Genomic DNA, 12,052 nt, shown 5'->3' with positions numbered 1-12,052 from the left:
GGCATTCCCTTCTGCTAAACTTAATGGGGTGGATGCTCTATCATCCTTCCACCCTTGACTTCTACCAACCTTGAATTACTACTGACTTTACTGAATGATATTTTTATCTGAACACTTTCACTCTCCTGATCTGGGCATCTTTTTTTGTATTACTTTCTTTTTGGTGGTATTTTTAACTTGAAATTTGATAATGTTATTACCTTTGGTCAAGATTTATTTACAAGCTTCGTTGTTGGCACATTTGTCATGTGTACTTGTGATCTCATGATAGTATGGTTCCCACATACGCAGAGGCTGCAACACAAACAATGGTTGATGATAAGAATAAAAGGATGCCATGATTGTGTCACCAAGCATTGTGCTTTTATGTAGATGATGAGTGTGAGGAAGATTAGGTGGTATGAAAATGACTAACTGAATGAAAACTCTTGCTATTTTTTGGGCCTAACCCATGTTTTCTCAAGGGCATTGTCTACATGAAAGATATAATTTAAATTTCTCTTAGTTTTTCTTGGTACATCACTCTCAAGTGTGTTTTGGAATATTGTCAACATGGAGTCATTGCTTGCAAGAATCATTTACTTTATTTGCAAACCACAAGGACATGGTGGTAAGAAACCACAATAGTAGGCTATATTAGAATCATCTCAATGTGACACATATATTGCATAGCCATATATGGTTTCATGTAACTTATTTTTGTTATGTGTAAAAGCTAAAACACTAAAATAACAATACTATCCCAAGGAGTTGGCCATATATGGTTTTATGTCAACTATTGTCGCTATATTTAACCGCTAAAACACTAAAATAACAATACTATCCCAAGGAGTTGGCCATATATCGTTTTATGTAAACTATTGTTGTTATATTTAAAAGTTAAAGCACTAGAATAAAAATACTATCTTGAACTTGCCAGTGGGTTTGGCACAAATACTATGGAGATCAATGATGAAAGTGGTCAGCCCACTGACCCAGCTTGAGGCGAGTGAGAAGGGAGAGGTTGCACTGGCTATACTTATATGTCCAGTGCAGGTTGGTTAGCATGGTAAAGGCATGGGTAGGGGTGTGTAGATCCTAGCAGGTGATGTCTTCCCACTTTTGACACCATCCTTGATTGAGCCCTTGATGATGTCTCGAACCATGCCCTATGTGCCACTAAGCTTCTATCATGGTTATTTTGCTTAGGATAGGTGTAAGGCCTCATGGACCACTTCGACGGTGAGGGCTATGGTTAGGTCGGCACCTATGGCATGACAAACAATTCTGATATTGAGATGGATATCATAGGAAGAGATAAATCAAAAGCAAGTGGTGGGGTCAGGGCCCTCAATGGGAAGAGTAGCAAGCCCTCCAAGTCTGAGCTTGTAAGGTGCTCCATGACCTATGGGGTCCTTGTTTATAGCCTAGTAGCACTCTTGGGTATGATATGTGAGCTTGTGCTTGACAATTTTGTCTGACTGGATCCGGTTATGGATCATGTGGTTGCTGACTTCTCAAAGTAGCTCCACACCAAGTGGGGAGAAGTGGGTGGTAGCTATCTGATACCCTAGGTGCTTGGTAAACTTGGTTTCCTTTTGCTTCTTGGTGGGAGTAAGGAGTACTATGTCAAAGGAGGAGGTATGGGATGCCCTAGCAGTAACCATCATGATGAGCATAGAGGATGTTGAGGGCTAGAAGGCGAGAAAAAATGGGCAATAGTTTGGCTAGGTGCAGAGGAAATAGTGAAAAATGAGAGGGGGGTCCTTTGTTTTTATAGTATTTTACTTGGGAATGTATACATAGTGGGTACATATGTTCGTAGGCCATTCTTGGAAACATGCATGCATAGAATGACATACGTGCATTCAGAGCTTCGAATGTGCATGTTGAGGTGTGAACATGCATGCGTAGAAGCAAACATATGTACCTAGAAAGAAACATGCATGTGCAAATGAAAAAGTGCATCCACAGAAGTGAACATGCATGCATAGAAGGAAACATGCATGCACAAATTGAAACATACATACATAGAGAATGTCCATGTGCATCTTGCACTCTGAGATGGTGGTGTTTTGATCACACAAGCAATGCAATCAAGGCAATGGGCCATACCATGGGCTAGGTGTTAACCCACCATGGCCATCCCATCCAGAGATGTCATCCAGAGATGTACAGAGAAAGCCAGTGATGATGAGAGAACCACATGTGGGCATTGGGGTTGACTCTCCATCCTATAAACAACATTCACACTGCTTTCTTTGATTCCTTTGCTACTTTCTTTAACATTTTTTAATGAGATTTTCCAATGAGTGTCCTTATTCATCTAGCAAGGGTGAGGTGCCTATTTTTGGCCCACATGGTGAGGCTTGCGAGGGAGGCTAGTGGTAGTAGTAGGGAATTTTGTGGTGCAAGCTCTCTACTACACGAGAAGAAGTGGGTGAATGTGACTCGTGGAAGGAGTATTATGTCACAAGTATGTTTGGAGATGGTCTTGGGGTTTCATGAATTGGGTAATTTTCTCCTTGTCTTTTGCGAGGTTTTCGTCGAGGGTTTCCATGTTGTTGGGAACCTTAGGTTGCTAGTGCCATCTCTCCTTAGTGCTTTTTGTTGTGATTAAAGAGATTGGGGTAACCGATGGTGTGACCTTAGGACCCAAATGCTTCTGTTACCTGCATATAGTAATACCCTTGGGGGCCACTAGAAGCATGTTGCACCCACCATGTTTTGGGAGCACATTTTTTTGGAGGTTGGCTTGCTCAGCTGGGCTTGTTCAATAGGACATCATGAACTATGTTGCTTTGGGTAGCCATATTTGTCTCTTCCCCATATAGTAGCCCTCATCCTCCAACATCTCCCTTTTGACAAACCATGCTTTTGGTTTGGGGTTGAGGTTCGATGTTTCGGTATATGGTTTAGTCATGGGTTGCATAGGACTGGCAACCTTCCGCTTGGGTACCTAGATTTTCAATTGGTCTTCGTAGTAACCTTGTGCTTGGAGCAATTATTTTGGTATTGTTGCTCTTCTCATAGAAAGATTGGTGCTGGTGGGGGGACAGACAGCAAATGGTCCGGATTCTGTAAGGTTAGATGTGTTATTGGTAGTGATGATAGTTGGGTTAGGTTTTAGAGAGGCCACTTGCATTGGGTGGGGCGGGGGGGGAGGGGGGGTACTCGATGGGGCGAAGGCTGATCTTGCATAGGTGAGGCTTTTATTGGAGTTTGGTTACTCACACTTGTGGGGTTCAAGGATAAGAGAGGCCTCTTTTTAAGCAACTTGACTGGGGTGTGGTATTGGAGACAACACATGTTCTCTAGCCATTTATCATTGTACGGGTTCCAATGTCAAAGGAAAAATATGTAGTCGTAGTGTGTAACTATGTGTGAACGAACACTCCTTATGAGTGTACTAGTGTGTGTTTGTGTGTGAATAGCCTCTTAGGATTGGATTTGAGTCTAGATTTGTTATAAAAAGCATGTACTTGGTGGAGGTTCAATATATCAATCAATATTCATTGAGTCATGCAATATTTTTCTCCTTTCTCTAGTTTGTTTCTCTCTCTCTCTCTCTCTCTCTCTCTCTCTCTCTCTTTTGACTTCTTCCACACACCAATGGCTTTCATCTTTGAGACTCCATAGGCCTACACACAAACCCTAACCCTAGCAAGCTCTAACCTTCAGTTGGTATCAGAGCCATTAACCCTTACAAACTATTGGGGCCGTGCGCGAGGACTCCTACATTGAATGTTGCTGTTCTGCTTGGGACTACTGCTACTGCTCTCTCGACCAACGCTTGCAAACTTGCAGTGGATTCATTCACACTGCAGACTTGCTGCTGGACCTCCAACCCCAGGCAGCCCTCATCCAGTGCCGTTGGTGTTCCTAGGATTGTCAACGTCAACACTTAGCCTAGCCATAGCTGGCTGTGATGTCAAGTCTGTCGTGCTTGACGCCTTTAGGCCGACATTCCACTTCGAGACCCTGTGCCTGACTGGTCTTGGTCTGTGCTCTCAACTACCAGGGGGCTTCTGATTGCACGACTTGCTGCAGCCGCCTAGACTTCGTCACTTTGTAGTTCGTGTATCTATAGCACGACGTGGTCACCATTTTCGGCTGCTCTCTTGCACCTGCAACATCAGCGCGCCCATCGACCGTCAGCAACACCCAGTCTACGCCAAGTTTACTAGCCGCGCCATCTCTCTCCATCCAACTAAGGATACACGCCTCTACACGCCGCATGCCCAACACTGTCTACACAAGTGCTTGCAAGTTTAAGAGAATAATGTGTCATAAAATAATACTTTTAAAAATTAATCATTAAGGGCTGGTTCACATGGCTTCCCCCATAGAAATGATGTTTGGTACTCAAAAACCACCATATGCAATAACATTACGAGTATCTCCGAGGCCTTCTACATCAGCACATAGTATTATATCAACTATCTTGACGGTAAAGGCATCGTCAAAAAAATCTACATCGACAAAATGTTATTTGCTAAGCACTTTATCCTTGCACGAGACCCAAGTCTCATAATCATGGAAACCATGCCGCAAAAGGGCAACATCATTGGCATTAAAGCGGGATTTAATCTCCCATAATCATCTATGTGTTATGTGTGTTATTAAATCCCATAATCATCTATGTGTTATGTGTGTTGAGTCATGCATCCTCTGCCCGGGTAGTCCCTCGAAAATGAGATGTAATAATTAGTGTGTGTGTCAATATTTGTTTACGTTGTGAGGTTTGGGGACAAAACAAGGATGCCCCTATAGCAATCCAAACTACCACTGCAATGACTCAATACCAACACCCAACACAATAACCCTCCATCCTCAAAGCAGAAATACACCAGCTTGGCATACCAGGGAATCACCTTGATAAGGCAAGGGACCTCTCAATGATGTGAAAACTCTTTGGGAATGGAAGAACACTTTGTTGATTTCATCTGAGTTTTCTTACACACATGGCAAGAGAGGCAGCAAGAAGCCTCTTGCAATTGGACAAGGTGATTACAAAAAATATTCCTTCAGAGTGATACAACTGATGGATGGAACTACAAAGTATTATGTCTTCACTTGATTACAAAAGGGCTAAACACAAGGTAGAGGATATAGGGTCAAGATAGATGAAAAGATGTCTTCAATTCTTCTTCAGTTGAGGTCCTCCTCTTCACAGATTTCTACATGGAAAAATTATTTGGGTAGATCAATTGGTATTTGCACACTTTTCCAATTCTTGGGTAGCCTCAGCAAGACAAACCACTCAAACTCCATTCTCCAAGAGAGCATAACTTCTCCAAAAAACCCTAATCAAACTCTTTCAAAGCCTCACGGTCAACCCGATATGCATCTTGCTTCCTTAGTTTGTAGCGATATCACCCATGGTATAGATGTTTGGCAGAGTCTCCTCGTATATCTGGTTGCCAATGACACTTGCTACTTTGATGTCACCTTCATTTAAAGCTATCAGCATCGTTCGACGCCTTCCTCCTCCCTCATACACCTTCCTTCTATGTCTTCCCTACATGTCAGCCCACGTGGCATCTCATACCATCTCGGTGCATGCTCATGAAGCTGCCATCTCCTTGCTATACTTTGTTTCGGTTAGCTATGATGCGAGTCTGCCCACGTACGCCGCCATTCTTACTTTCTTCATATCCTAAGGCTTTAAGCTTTAGTATTATTTCAATTGGATTTTAGGCCTTTAGCCCTCATTCCCACCTAACACAAGGGTCATCCACTTATGCCAAGGGCACATTCCCACGCTTGTCTTGAGATCCTCTTTACACCTTGCAAGACTTCATTCCCCCGAGTTCCCAAGAGCTCCCTTAGACACCAAATATGCACAAGAAGCAGACCTCTCCATCATCTTCACTCCTACCATTCTCGCTTTCCCTAGCATCAAAATGGGTTTGCAAAAAACTCTTCACATGTTTGCCCACCCCACAGTGTGCGGAAATTCATGTCTAGCAGCATTGCTTTCCTTTGCCTAAACTTCCTCTTGGGTCAAACACAAGCCTTGGTCCTTCCAATGTGGGAGTCTCCATCTTCCTTCCACCACGATCAAAAGGCCACCGGTGTAGCTTGTCATGCTCATCCTCATCCAACAATAGAACCTGAGTACCTGTAGCCACACCATCTAATGCTCCAACAAAAGCAGCATGCCACACTATTTGCATGCTTGGGTTCACATGCCACCACTGCCAAGATGGCTCCATTCTATCCAACTCCCCTTGCACAAAGAAGTCCCACACATCATCCACATCATGTTGCTTGGTCAAGTTCGAGCTTATATCAACATACACAACATCAAGGGAAACATCCCTACATTGATCACACCAGCCACATGCACTTACATTGGAGTTAAAACAAGAGACTTTGCCACATCATCCTGATATAAAGCATCAATGCCCGAAGAAGGATAAGAAGGGATAGAGAAAAAAGAGAAATGGTGATCTACATCTAGCACATCATCATTATACAATGAAAAAGTTTCATTGCCTCCTTGCTCTTCAGCACCATCTTCATTCTCACACCTTGCTTCATGCACTGGCAACACCTCTCCATCATTGTTGGGATTGACTAGCACATGCCCACCCCCTTGTTGGTCTTCATCAAACATGGAAGCTTCATCAAGAAAGCTTGTCATTTCTACCTCAGCTTCATGCACCATTGCCATAAGCTCGTCCCATGCACCTGCCATTCTGTCACGCTCTACATCATCCACACACAAGTGGTCCTCTTCTTCTTGGATGGCAAAGAGGATCACTTGCTTCTCCTCTTCATCAACATCAACATTATCCTCCTTTTCTCAACATGCATACCGGGTTCTTCTTCATCAAGCTCTTCAAGGTATGTCTCCTCATCAAACAGTCTTTCACTTTGACATGTCTTCACCTGGATCCACATCAAGAAGAGTCTCGGACTCATAAGAGACCTCTTCTTCCTCTTCAACTAGAAGCTATACCTACCGCCTTGATAACACTTGAGCCACAAATTAAATTCAAGAATCAATCCCCACATCTGCAATGAAAACTTATGAGCGCATCAAGGACAAACTCACAGTTCTCTTCTCACCTCTCTGGATGAGATACATGAGTGTAGAAACTACGTGGTAGACATAAGAACCTATTCTCTCAAAAAGGGAAGTAGACACAAGAACCTGTTGCTCGCAAGGTGGTAACAAAAAGAAAAAGAAAAAGACAAAAACACAAGGAAGTCACACATATGGCCTACCTAAAAATGGTAGAATATCACGAGAAACTCCTAATGATCTTCAATAGCCAATACATTTTTGTTAAGCTGATAGCTTACTATTCTTTTGGCTAAGATAATGTAGCAGCTGCTCCATGAGTACATATCCATACTTATGTACTGGAGAACATTTCCACCAAAGCCTCATCATCGACAACTTTCCAGGTACATCTTGGGATGGGGGGGCCATGGTGGGTGAAATCCTGGTCATTGGTATAACCCATCGCCTGTAATTTTCCTTCAAATTGCAAACCTCTCCAAATAAAAGCTTGAGTCTTCACAAGACATTTACCTCTAATCCTTAGTGAAGAGAGATAAATTAGCCTCGCAAGTTACCATAATTATTTCATGCCTCACCAACCAATGGCTACTTCAACAAAGCAGTAGCTTAATAAGGGTCCATTTGACTCATTTAATGTACTTCATGATTATCTGCTTCATAGAGTACTTAAACATTCTTAAAATCATAAAAAGCACATGGAAAGAAGCATGCAGGTACAAGTCCTACTCAACAACATTTGACAAGAATCCTACCACAAAAGGGGACATCATCGAAGGCCAAATTATTCAAATGATGAACGTGGCTTCAATAAATTAGATGAGGAACTAGGAATCACAATCTCGTTCTGATGATTATGTCTACGTTCCTCCAGATCCTTCCTTCTCTTCTCCCCCATCATTAACATCTCTTAGTTTCCCAACTAACACAAATCACATGTAACTCTGCTTATGATTGCCAAAAACAAAGTTAGCAAAAAATATAACCCATATAAAAACATGCTAACAAAAATATAAAAATGCAATCACTCGCAACAATAAACCCCCACCACTTCCACCCGTTAGGAATTCTCGCTAATCACTAACCTTTTTATTTACTAACTAGCCTTTATTATTCCTTCCATAGAAACAAAGACCATTGAATGTCACTTAACATCAAATGCCATCAATAAAACTTGTCAATTCTCCCCACACAAAGGTCTTTAACGCGTTCATGAGAGGATGCGATCCACATTAGGAAAGGAAAAATGTTAACCCATTCTTAGGGTTAACAAGAGCTACCTCCATTATCTTATATCAAGGAGTCAAGGTAGATATACCAAAAGGTCATACATTCAAGATCTATATGAAGCAATGGTGTCCAAATCTACAACTTGGACGTGCACTCGTAATAGTCCGATGGAATACTTATGGTGATTTTTGCTTCAAGAGCGTGTGGTAGTAAGTTAGGATGAAGTTCCAAGTGATGTACTTCATGGATATATTATGAGAGTAGTCATTGTAATAGCATTAGGCCTCTTATGAGAGCCTAAAGTTCTTGGTGGCCGGCCATAGTTTAAGTGAGTGTAAACACTTATGGTCATATATATAAGTGAATATCTCTCATAATACAAAAGACTCTCCCATTGAGCAATAGAGTCTTGCTCTTGCTAGTCCTCTTGTTGATATCTCTCTAACCCATGCTAGTGAGTGTGTGTGAGTGAAGTGAGGTGAGAGGAGGGACGAGTGTGTGTGAGTGAAGTGAGGTGAGAGGAGGGATGAGTACACGTAGTGAAATACGACACTGTGACAATGCTCGTAGGAGGCGTGGTGGAACTACTTCTCAAGGAGTTGTAGAGCTTGGAGATCTCAAGAGTTACGAGATCAACCAATGGAAAATTCCTCACGACAGTTGCAATTCACCAGGTAATCTTCTTGCTGGATGTGCAAGGGGGGTTTGGATGAGCCCTAACATAGGGGGGTTTCTTGGAGACAACACATGTTCTCTAGCCATTTATCATTGTACGGGTTCCAATGCCAAAGGATAAATATATAGCGGTAGTGTGTAACTGCGTGAAAACACTCCTTATGAGTGTACTAGTATGTGTTTGTGTGTGAATAGTCTCTTAGGCTTAGATTTGATATTGTGCAAGTGTGTGTGTGTAAGCGTGTAGGAAGTTTCCTTAGGAGACTTAGTTTGGATTTGATTGAGTCAAAAGATAAGGCTACTTGACTATAAAAGCGTTAATTTTATATAGTTAACATATATATTGTTTATCAGGTGTTTTTGGAGTGTACCATTTATAATTCCATGTGGTCCCCCAAGGAAATCATTTGCATGATTGAAAATATCATCAAGGCTGGACATAGGACATTTGATATCTTCATATTGGATGTCAAATGAATCAACGATGTGGTGTGTCATAGTCCTCAAGCAATTGTGAGAAGGCATCCAAGTGGGGTCATGGGGCAATACTTAACAAAGTTTTGGCAAACAGGATAAGTACACCTTTGTACTACCTCAACATTGTGAACAAATACATCATTATTAAACGTGACTCATTCCATACTTACAGTATATGTTCATGCTTAATACTTAATCCCCCTCATTCTGAATAGGTTGTGTTTCAATCAAACATGCATGCCAAGAAGTGGTGGTATGTCATACAAGTTGCTTCTCGTTCCAAGACTATTTTCCAAGATGAAGACATTCAAGAGCTTATGGAAGAGATGGAGTAAGATGGAAACATCAAGGTTCTAGTGGAAGATCAAGATAATGTACACATGGGATTCCAAGATGCACATGTCAATGAGCAAATGGAAAATGTAGAGTATGAGTTATCATCTACCAATATACACCAACACATATATTTGCATGCATACACACACATAACACGCACACAATGTAGATAATTATCTCTCTCTCTCTCTCTCTCTCTCACACACACACACACACACACGCACACACACACATACACGCACACACACACACGCACACACACACATACACACACACATACATACACATGCATACCCATAGATGAAAAAATTACTTTGTTTGTCTCAATCTCCCTATCTATCTATATATATATATATACACATATATATATATATACATATATATATATATCTTACACACACACACACACACACACACACACACACACACACACACACACATGTACATATACATGCACAAAGAACACACGCACATGTACACACACGTATGCACATCCAAACGCACACATAGACACATACATGAAAACACATGCACATTTGTGTGTGTGCATGCACTTACACACACACACACACACACACACACACACACACACACACACACATAGTCACATGCACACCCATATAAGGAGAGGCATAAACATAGCCACAAATAAACAATGGGGAGAAGTAGGGGCAAGCGATGGCTTGAGATGTTGTGGACAATGGCGATGACCTTCACATAGTAGTTGTCGGAGTACAAAAACCTCTATCTAAGTTTTTGGGCCACCTTGGAATGTGGGCTAGCACAAAGGGGGGAAATAGCATGTGATTCAGCATTAGGGGGATGTTGCATGTGGGTTGGAAAGTTGGGGGAATTATGTGATGGGGTAATTAGAGATGGTCATGTATGTTTTGAAAGTTTTTAGATTGGGTTTAATGCAAAATGGGATGGGTAGGATGGGGCCCTGAATGGATATCAAGGTTCATGTGACCATTTTGAGGATAGAGAAAAATGGATAATAAGGTTCATGTGACCATTTTAAGGAGAGAGAAAACGATTGATATGACATCCACACAAACTCATACACTGGAGCATTGTTGCTAGGTTCGAATTAGAATTGGAAATTTTTCCTAGGGCCTCCACTACAAGGGTTTTATTATTTAAGTGGAACTATCAAAATACAACTTAGTAAATATTAGATCAAGTATATACAGAATGGATTAATGTTATGGAAAACCTATTTAATATATTTATAAAATATCAAATTTTTAATTATATCTCATCTAACACTTAATTACTTAATCAAGAGGGATCTTTGGGAAAAACAAGGTATCCTTTATCCACATACTAATTCATGAGCATAATTTTACACCTTATTAAATGATTTGGGTGGCATTTAAATGATAACAAAATGTGATAGATTTTTCTTTATAAAATTTAAAAAAGTTCTATTAGTGTTCAAATAACTATGTTGGATAAACCAAGTTAATCGCTCCACATTTGTCTAGTATATAAAAGAAAAGTTATGATTCGATACGTTTTTTATCGTCTTTCCCTTATGATAGAAAGTGTGTTATGGTTATGTCTCAATCAAAATTTTCACCTAGATGGCCAATATATCAATGATGGGAAAGTTCAAATTAGACTTAGCATAATGTGCTTAACAATAGCACATGCTTTTGTTAGAAGACAATAAGGATAGATTCCCTTGAGAGATGTGTGAGATTGTTGAATCATTTGAAACCAATAGTTAAAAGAATAAAACTTGAGACACGACTGTATGGTAGCAAAACCAAGGGCACCTTAGAGTGCTACCACCCCTTTATTCTTTTGGAAAAAAATGTAAAATCTTTAACTTCTTCTTCTTAAATTAGGTATCCTTTGTATTTTTAATCTTTCAGTTCATCTACTATTTTTAGTTTTCTTCCTTGAAAGATTCAAAAAGGTGAAGAAGAAAAAAAGGTAAGAAAATAATAATGATAAGAGAAGAAACAAGAAACAAGAGGAGTGGAGTTATAGACTCAAAAAAAGGTCACATTTACTTTAATGCAAACTTGCAAAGACATGCAAGGAGAAGAAGACATCAAGGTAACAATTTCAGAAGAAAACCACAATACTATTTTTGCAAGAAGACAAATTAAAGAGATGAAAATTGCATTGTGAAGTTGTTACAAGGAAAGAGACCATTGTAATCATGAATAAATAGAATGTGGCAGTAATAAGGACAAAAAAGGAAACTTCGAAGTTGTGTTGGATAAGTAGTAGACTTTTGTTTAACTTTTTATTCATTTCATTTATTTCTTGGTTTCATGGTATTTTTCAAATCAACTACATGTAACTTTT

Source organism: Cibotium barometz, chromosome 37 (genome assembly GCF_041138505.1).
Source record: "Cibotium barometz isolate CiBa-2024 chromosome 37, ASM4113850v1, whole genome shotgun sequence".
Taxonomy (NCBI): Eukaryota; Viridiplantae; Streptophyta; class Polypodiopsida; order Cyatheales; family Cibotiaceae; genus Cibotium; species Cibotium barometz.
This window is presented reverse-complemented; position numbering follows the sequence as displayed.